Raw genomic sequence first — 8,830 nt, 5'->3', positions numbered from 1 at the left:
TTTTTTTTCTGCCGTATAAATAAAGCAAGAAAATAACGTTGTTGGAGGCATTTGCAATACTAATGGAAGGAGGAAATTAAGTGGTAATTACAGAGCTCAGGATGAATGAAAAGACCCACACAGCGTGAGTGGGTGGGTGAAGGGAGAGAAGAGGCGTGAGGTCGGTGAACCCCCTGGATCCTGGAGCCAATGGAGTCTCAGCCAGCTCAACAAGCACTGTACCAGGTGTCATTCATTCCCAGTTGGCTTCCTGAGGAACATGGATCCTCCTAGGACAATGACCTTGGCTGCCAGGCCTCTAAGTGAAGCTACGATTCTGATTCTGGTATTCGTTCTTCAAGTGTCTGTTGAGGGGACGGCAGAGTCACACCCTGATTTGGCGGGAGTTGGCTTGCTTTTGTAGGGATAATGCTGTCACTTACAAACCTGTATTGACTTGGCCACATCTCTGGGTCCCTTCCCCACCTCTTCTCTGCGTGTCCCAGGAACACCTCCCAAGTATCTACCGAACGGAAGCCGTGTTGTAGGGCCTGTACTGAACACAGACCTCTCTGCACCAGCTGACCAGTGGCCTTGTTGGGAAGCACAACCAAGAGCCTGGTCCCTGAGCATGCGCAGTGTGCCCCAGCAGAGTCCCACACTTGACCTCATGCTCTGCGGTCTCCATCGGGAAACTGTGGATGATGTTTTCTTTGAGTCTAAGTGTGATGGCTAGCTTTAAGTGTCCACTTGACAGAACCCGGAATCACCTGGGAAGGGAGCCGCACTTGAATTACCTAGACCAGGTCGGCCTTCTATGGGGTTGGTCTGATCTGACGTGGAAAGGGCCAGTCCACTGTGGGCTACCCCGTTCCCTAGGCAGGAGATTCTGAAATATGTAAGAGTGGAGAAATTGAGCTGAGCACAAGCAAGCAAGTGAGCATGTATGAATTTCTTTCTGTTCCTGACTGTGGGTATAAAGTTTGAAGTTCCTACCTTGACCTCCCGACAGCGATGGACTGTAACCTGGAATTGTAGTGGAAATAACCCTTTCTCTCCTAAGTTACTTTCTGTCGGGGTATTTTATCACAGCACCAGAAAGGAACCGAGAACCTTAGGTTGCCTAAGTTCCAGCTGATGGAACGAACCATGGAGCACGTGTGTGAGCTGTATAAATACGCCAAGTAGCAACAAGCGCAGGGCAGAATGCAGCTCTAGACTCCAGCACTGGGAAGAGGCCTGCTGGGATCTGTTTCCCACAAAGACCATGTGTTAAAGGCTTGCTCACCAGCCCGTCTTGCTAATGGGGAGTTAGTGGAAACTTCAGTAAGCAGGGCCACATTGGAGGAGATTGGGTCATTGTGGAGTGTGCTCTAGAAGGGAACAATGAGGCCCCAGGACCATCTTCTCTGTCTCTAATCCACTTCCCATGAGGTGAGCAGCTCCTGCAGCGTGTGTTCCCATCATGCTGTGCTGAGCTGCCACAGAGCCCAAACGACTGGCCAAGTAATCCTGGGTTGGGACTTGTCAAACAGTGAGCCCAAGTAAGTCTCTTCTCTTTTGGAGTTAGCTCAACTTCTTTGGAGTTAGCTCAACTTCTTTGGAGTTAGCTCAACCAAGGCCTTGAATTTGTGTTCTTCCAGCCTCAGCCTCCCCAGCAGCTGGGATTACAAGCCTGTCCTACCAAGCCTGGCTATCTCAGGCCTTGGTCTCAGTGACGGAAAGTTGACAGTCAGAACTATAAAGCACAGGCATCTATAGTGATATTTTATTTGTACTAAAATGTGATTTGTATGTTAATAAATAAAGTTGCCCGGGGGTCAGAGCTATTAGAGCCTTAGCAAAAGCTTGGCGTTGGTGGTGCACGCCTTTAATCCCAGCACTTGGTAGGCAGAGCTAGGTAGATCTCTGTGTGGTCAAGGATACAGCCAGCATTGGAGACACATGCCTTTAATCTCAATACCAACCATAGAAGACCTGGAGGTCTGTACAGACAGGCAGTGACAAGGCGGTCATGTGGTTGGGTTTACAACCAATGAGAAGGCAGAACAGAAAGTCTATATAAAGACAAACACACAGGAAGTAGCCTTCTTTCGGAGGGGTCTCTTGGCTGAAGAGGACAGCTGCAGCAGGTGGTAAGGCTCTTAGCTCTGACCTCTTGGCTTTCTTCTTTGCATTGGTTCTGGGTTTCTTATTTAATAAGATGGTTGGTTACATCTACAGGCATCACCTCGCCTGTCCAGTGTGTCCAGGAAGTCCCAGGCTTAGAATGTTGGTGGGGATGGCAGTGGCCATCCTCCAGTAGTAGCAGGAGAAGCCGCAGACTTGGCAGGGGTAAGTGCTGGGCCCCGCAGTGAGAAACTAGCTTGCTGATTAATCCCAGAACTCGTCCCCGAAGCAGCTGCCCAAATACTAAGCTTCCGGTAGAAGAGTTAGGACCAGGACAGGGCCAGTGCTGCCCCAGGAGCACTGTCCACAGGTTACTAACAAGTCACCGCTCCTGGGCAGTGGCTATAATAAAGCACATCGGACTGGGGTGAGAAGGTCCCAAAGAGTTCACGACTGGGGGATAATCCAGATAATAAGTGCTTGCCTTGAAAGCATGAGGCCCTGATTTCAATCCCCAGAACCCACATTTCAAAAGACAGGCATAGGGCCTGGTGGTGTGCACTTGCAATCCCAGCTCTGGGAAGGCAGAGGCAGCAGACACCCCTCTCCCACCCCCACCCCCGACGGGGCGCACCTGCCACACAGTTTAGCCTGATCAGTGAGTTCCAGGTCCGTGAGGCCGTCTCAAAACACAAAGTAGATTGGCAGCTGAGGAACAACACCTACCGTTGCCCTGTGGTTTCCAGTACACATACATATGCCCATAGACACACACACACACACACACACACACACACACACACACATACACACGCACGCACGCACTCACACACACACACCTCCCAGAGTTTGGAATCTTGGGTTTTGAAAACCACTGCAATAAGCCTGACAAATATACACAGGCTTAGAAGCAGGAATTAAATTTAATGGTCACCAACTTTCAAAGGAAAGAACATGATTTTCTTACTAAGCGCCAGAGGAACCAATTATTAACAAAGAAGATAATTTCAAAAATAACTTTCCTTATAATTGAGCACACAGTAATAGAGTGCATAAACAGACATTTTAGGTTACATATAAATCACACAGCCACTTTCGATCTCTTCTAAGACCTCCAAGTTACAGGAAATGTCAGAGAAAATATTAAAATGCCATTGTACAAATTTACATTTAAAATTAAGCTTAGACTTACCCAAAACTGATTGTAAAAAGAGTTAATCTTTCTTTTTTTTTTTAAGAGAAAAATTACTCCATGAGAATCATCAGCTCTAGATGTATTGGAATCTATCTTTTGAAATCATTTATCAGAAGCTTATCCTGGCGTCACAGCCTACAAAAATACTGTTAACAGCTCTGGTTACAGTGGCGTCAGCAGAAAACCCTTTCAAAATTAAAAATGACTGGTTTTCTGCAATCTCACGTTTGCCCAAAGTGACTGATGTCGTTTTCAGTCTATATCGATGGAAAAAGAAGTTGCTCACAGGAGAAAGCTTGATGACCTAATAAATGAATTTGCAGAAAAGTGAGCCAGACCAATGTTACAATCAATCATGATATCGAATTAATGAAGTATTATTTATCACATTACATAAAATCACGATACCAAAATACCATTGTTGTGCAATCTGTCAGTCCGCGCTGTAATTCAGGTGGCACCATTGCGTCTGTATTTTGTACAAAATAGTTTTGTTTTGCTTAAGGCGTTACATTTTAGTCTCTTCGGTAGCACTTTTTCTTGCTTCATGACCAATGCCCCCACACACACACACACACACATTGTCGTCTTGTACTGTGTCCCACCAGTTATGGAGGTGGCCCTGCCTGCAAAGTTTGCTCACCCAAATTTCCAGACAAAACTAGTTAGCCCTGGTTAGTTTTGATGTCAACTTGACACAGCTAGAGTCATGTGAAAAGAGAGACCCTCAATGGAGAAATGCCTCCATGACATCAGGCTGTAGACAAGCCTGTAGGGTGTTTTCTGAATTCGTGATTGATGGAGGAAGGCCCAGTTCTCTGTGGCAAGTGCCACCCATGGGCTTCTCCTGGGCTCTATAAGAAAGCAGGCTGAGCAAGCTGTGGGAAGCAAGCCAGTAAGCAGCACCCTCCATGAGCTCCTGCCTCCAGGTTCCTGCCCTGTGTGAGTTCCTGTCCTGATTTTACACACTGATGACTGTTACCTGGAAGTGTGATAAAAAATAAACCCCTTTCTCCTCAAGTTGCTTTTAACCATGGTGTTTCATCGCAACACTCGAAACCCTAAGACAGCCTGTGACCCCTGGCACTGTCTCTTCTGAATCCAGTGGTCCCTCTACCTTTGCTCCCATGATTGACAGGAATAATGATGAGAAATACATCACCTAGGACATTTTTCACACTGTTCTAAGTAAGTTTACGATTTTGTGTCGGACTGTATTCCAAACTGTCCGAGGGTGCGCCGTGTTACTTGATGGCAGCACACACCTTAGACCAGATGTAGGGCTTCAGCTTGACCTGCTTGCAGCCATCTTGAGTCTTAACTTGTTCCTGTTGGTGTCACCTCATAATCTCCTGGCATACTCTATAAAATAGAGCCACTTAAGTGGTATAAGGAGTTGATAATCCAGCCCAAGGCACCGACAATGCAGAAACTGTCTGAGTTACCAGCATGTGCCGCTACCCGCAGCCACATCTTCCCTCTCCGAGTTGCTTTCTTCAGATCATTTACTGCAGCAAGGAAACAAGTAACTAATACACACGGCCACAAGCCATGCTCCGGACAGCAAGAGATGGCACACCACAGAAAGCAGCGATAATTGAGGGCCTCTTTGATTAAGTGGGCTCTTCTCATTCACCAGGATCCACTCAGAGCTTCCAGGAACAATATTAGCTAACCAAATAGAGTTGAGGGGCACAAATCGCACGTCCTTCACATCACTGAGGGTAGCCCTGATCTCTGCCACCCCCTCGGGTTGCTCCACTGTAGGTCAGCCCCATCTCAGCTTGGTATGTGAAGGGGTGTTTTAGAAGTATCCCCTTGGTCTTTCCCAGCATGCCCATCCTTACTCCATAAGCCAAGGAACCAGTAGGAATGGGGCTTCTAATGGTGAAGTACATCCATTTCAATTAGACATCCAGGGACCACCAACATGAACTTTGGACAGGTTCATGGACCCAGGGGAACCACTGTCGGTCAGAACTGAGTCAGGTCTCTCTTGATTACCAAACTTCTGTGGGCTTCCCATTCTGACAGGAGAGTCCTAGATCAGTATTGTGGTCTTGATATCAAGATTGACACCAACAAGCTTTGACGTGTCTGGGGAGTCTCCTTTCTAATGCTACTACCTAAACCAATAGCCATAGGCTTCTTTGGAACAGAACGAGTTCCAGCCTGTAAGAGGTGGCAGTTGGTGGGTGAACACAGCTGTCCCTCCTTATCTGTGGGTTCCACACGCATGGATGCAACAAATGACCTGTTGAAAACGTTTTTCAAAGATTGATTTTACTTTTGAATTACATGTATGTGTATGTGTCTGTGTGGGGGTATATGCACGTGAGTGTGGGTGCCCATGGAGGACAGAGGCATTAGATTCCCTGGAGTTAGTGTCGCAGGCAGCTGCGTGCTGCCTGATACGGGTGCTAGGAATTGAACTCAGGTCCTCTGTCCTTAACCACCGAGCCATCTCTCCAGGCCTGAAAATATTCTTTCAAAAAATGTTAGCATTAGTGGCTGGAGAAAGACCTCAGTAGGAAAAGGGCTTGCTTTATAAGCATGAGAACCAGAGTTCAGATCCCCGGCACCTACATTAAAAACAAAAGCCAAGCAGGTGTGGTGGCACACGCCTTCAATTCCAGCACTGGGGAGGCTGAGGCAGGAGAATCTTTGTGGGTCTGAGACCATCCTGGTCTACATAGAGAGTTCCAGGATAGCCAGAATTATATAGTGAGACCCTGTCTCAACACAGACACACAGACACACACACACACACACACACACTCACACACTCACACACTCACACACACACAAAGCCAGATGCATCAACACCCACTGTCCTAGTTAGCATCAACTGTCAACTTGCTACAACCCACACTTTCCTAAGAAAGGGGTCTCAGTTGAGGGGTTGCCCAGATCAGACTAGCATTTGAACATGTCTTGGGGGTGGGGGTTGATGAGTAATTGATACAGAAGGCTAACGATAGCCCACTGTGGGCAGCTCCATGTCATGGACAGGTGGTCCTGAACTATGTAAGAAGGCTAACTAAGCGTGGATCTGGAAGTGAACCAGCAACCAGCAACCATGGTTTCTGCCTCCAAATTCCTGCTTGAGTCCCTGCCCCAACTTCCCTCGATGATGGACTGTGACCTAGAAACTTAAGCCGAATAAATGCTTTCTTCCGCTAATCAGCTTTTGGTCAAAGAGTTTTATCATAGCAACACAGATGAAACTAGAAAGTCCACACACATGTGCAGACACATGAATGCACACACATGTATAACACACACAGTGTTAGCACTGAACATGTACAAACGTTTTTCTTGTCAGTATCCCCCACGGTACAGCATCATGGTTGTTTGCATGGCATTGGCAGCGTGGAGACCACAAATCAGCTAGAGCTGATCCAGAGTGCACCAGAGGGTGGCCCGAGGTCCTTTGCGAATACCACATCCTTTTATGTAGGAGATTTCAGCGCTTGCAGAGTTTGAGACCCATAGGTGTCGTGAGGCTAGTCCCCAATGGACACCAGCACTGTATGTTCCTTGCCCATCGGGAGAACCCTGTACTTCACACTGTCTCCCAGAGAAGGCCCCAATGGGACTGGGTTCCATTCACCCACAGGACTAGCCTGCAGCTTAACCTACCCTTTACTGGCATCTCATTTTCCCGGGACATCCCTGTACTTCTAGGGGGTCCCTTCCTAAGTGAGCATTTGTACCCGACCCTCATTCTGGGGGTCTGCTTCTGGGTGCTCCAATGCTAAGGCATGAATTCAGAAATGAGAAGTCTTCTGGGGCTGTCCGGACCTTCCGGCACTTCCGGCCGCGGAATCCCCAGAGAAGACTGGCTGGTCACGTACCCCGCAGAGTTATTCCACCAGCTTCCATGTGAACTTGGCTTGTTACTCTCAAACTTTAATCTTTTTTTTCTGGGATTTAAAGCCACTTCCTCACTTTGTGTCTCCCCCTCCTCACCCCCCCCCCCCGCCCTTTTGTTCTGAGACACCAGGGCGCAATGAGAACACCGGCTTTGGGTTGAGCCTCTTGTAGACTTAACACAGGTGTTCATCTTAACTTCTCCAAGCTCAGCAGTCCTGGTCTTTTAAAACTTGCCCATCAGGCCGGTTTTCCAGGCTTTCAATCATCTTCAGGGTTGTAAAGTGCCACCCCCAGCTGCTCACCAAGACCACCAGATGTGGGCCGCACCCAGAGAAGTTCATAGGAGGGAGGCATCTGGCCCCCATAAATCACACTTGCTCTTGGCTCCTCCCAGGAGCCTGAGACCAAGAACAGGTCCCAGCTTGCTGTTGAAGACCATAAAACTTGTGGTCTTTGAAGGCTCCTTTGTTGGGCATGGTCCTTGTCACAGGAGTGCTAGGCCACCAAGGACCCATAAACCTTCTCCAGGCTTTGTGCATGGACTGCCGGCCCACGCCCAGCCTGGCCCACTCTTTAGCCCACAGCCAAACTGTTACTGGGGTTTGACCTGAAACATCCTGGCCTCAAATTGCCTCGAGACCTGTTAGGTTTACAAACGGCTTGAGGCCAAATTGCCCTTGTAATCCTGAATGTATGATCTATGGGAGCTGAGAGGCTAGGGACTGTGGGGAGGTAGACGGGTGAGGGAGCTCCATTTTCATAGAGATTTCAAAACAACTCACTACAGAACAAAAACGCTGGTCAATCAGGGCCACAGGCAAGGGAGAGACTGCCTCCCAGACAAACGCTGGGCAGTTGACCACCGTATCGTTCTGACCTATCCTGATCTCACTGCAGGTGGGCAAGGCTCTTTAGAAGCTTGCACTTGGCAGTGTCAGCCAGGATCATGAACCCTGAGAAGTCCTGGGTACCCTAGCCTGTTCTCTGGCATGGACCACACTCTAGCAAGGCCATAGGCCTGAGGAAAACCTCAAAACCCAACAGCAGGAAGGCAGGCTCTCCTCATACAGTTGAGTGAAGGCAGGCTCTCCTCATACAGTTGAGTGAAGGCGGGCTCTCCTCATACAGTTGAGTGAAGGCGGGCTCTCCTCATACACTTGAGTGAAGGCGGGCTCTCCTCATACACTTGAGTGAAGGCGGGCTCTCCTCATACACTTGAGTGAAGGCGGGCTCTCCTCATGCAGTTGAGTGAAGGTGGGCTCTCCTCATACAGTTGAGTGAAGGCGGGCTCTCCTCATACACTTGAGTGAAGGCGGGCTCTCCTCATACACTTGAGTGAAGGCGGGCTCTCCTCATACACTTGAGTGAAGGCGGGCTCTCCTCATACACTTGAGTGAAGGCGGGCTCTCCTCATACAGTTGAGTGAAGGTGGGCTCTCCTCATACAGTTGACTGGTGAAGGCGGGCTCTCCTCATACAGTTGAGTGAAGGTGGGCTCTCCTCATACAGTTGACTGGTGAAGGCGGGCTCTCCTCATACAGTTGAGTGAAGGTGGGCTCTCCTCATACAGTTGACTGGTGAAGGCGGGCTCTCCTCATACAGTTGAGTGAAGGTGGGCTCTCCTCATACAGTTGACTGGTGAAGGCGGGCTCTCCTCATACAGTTGACTGGT

Source organism: Peromyscus maniculatus, chromosome X (genome assembly GCF_049852395.1).
Source record: "Peromyscus maniculatus bairdii isolate BWxNUB_F1_BW_parent chromosome X, HU_Pman_BW_mat_3.1, whole genome shotgun sequence".
NCBI classification, from domain to species: domain Eukaryota; kingdom Metazoa; phylum Chordata; class Mammalia; order Rodentia; family Cricetidae; genus Peromyscus; species Peromyscus maniculatus.
Note: the sequence above shows the minus strand (reverse complement) of the source record.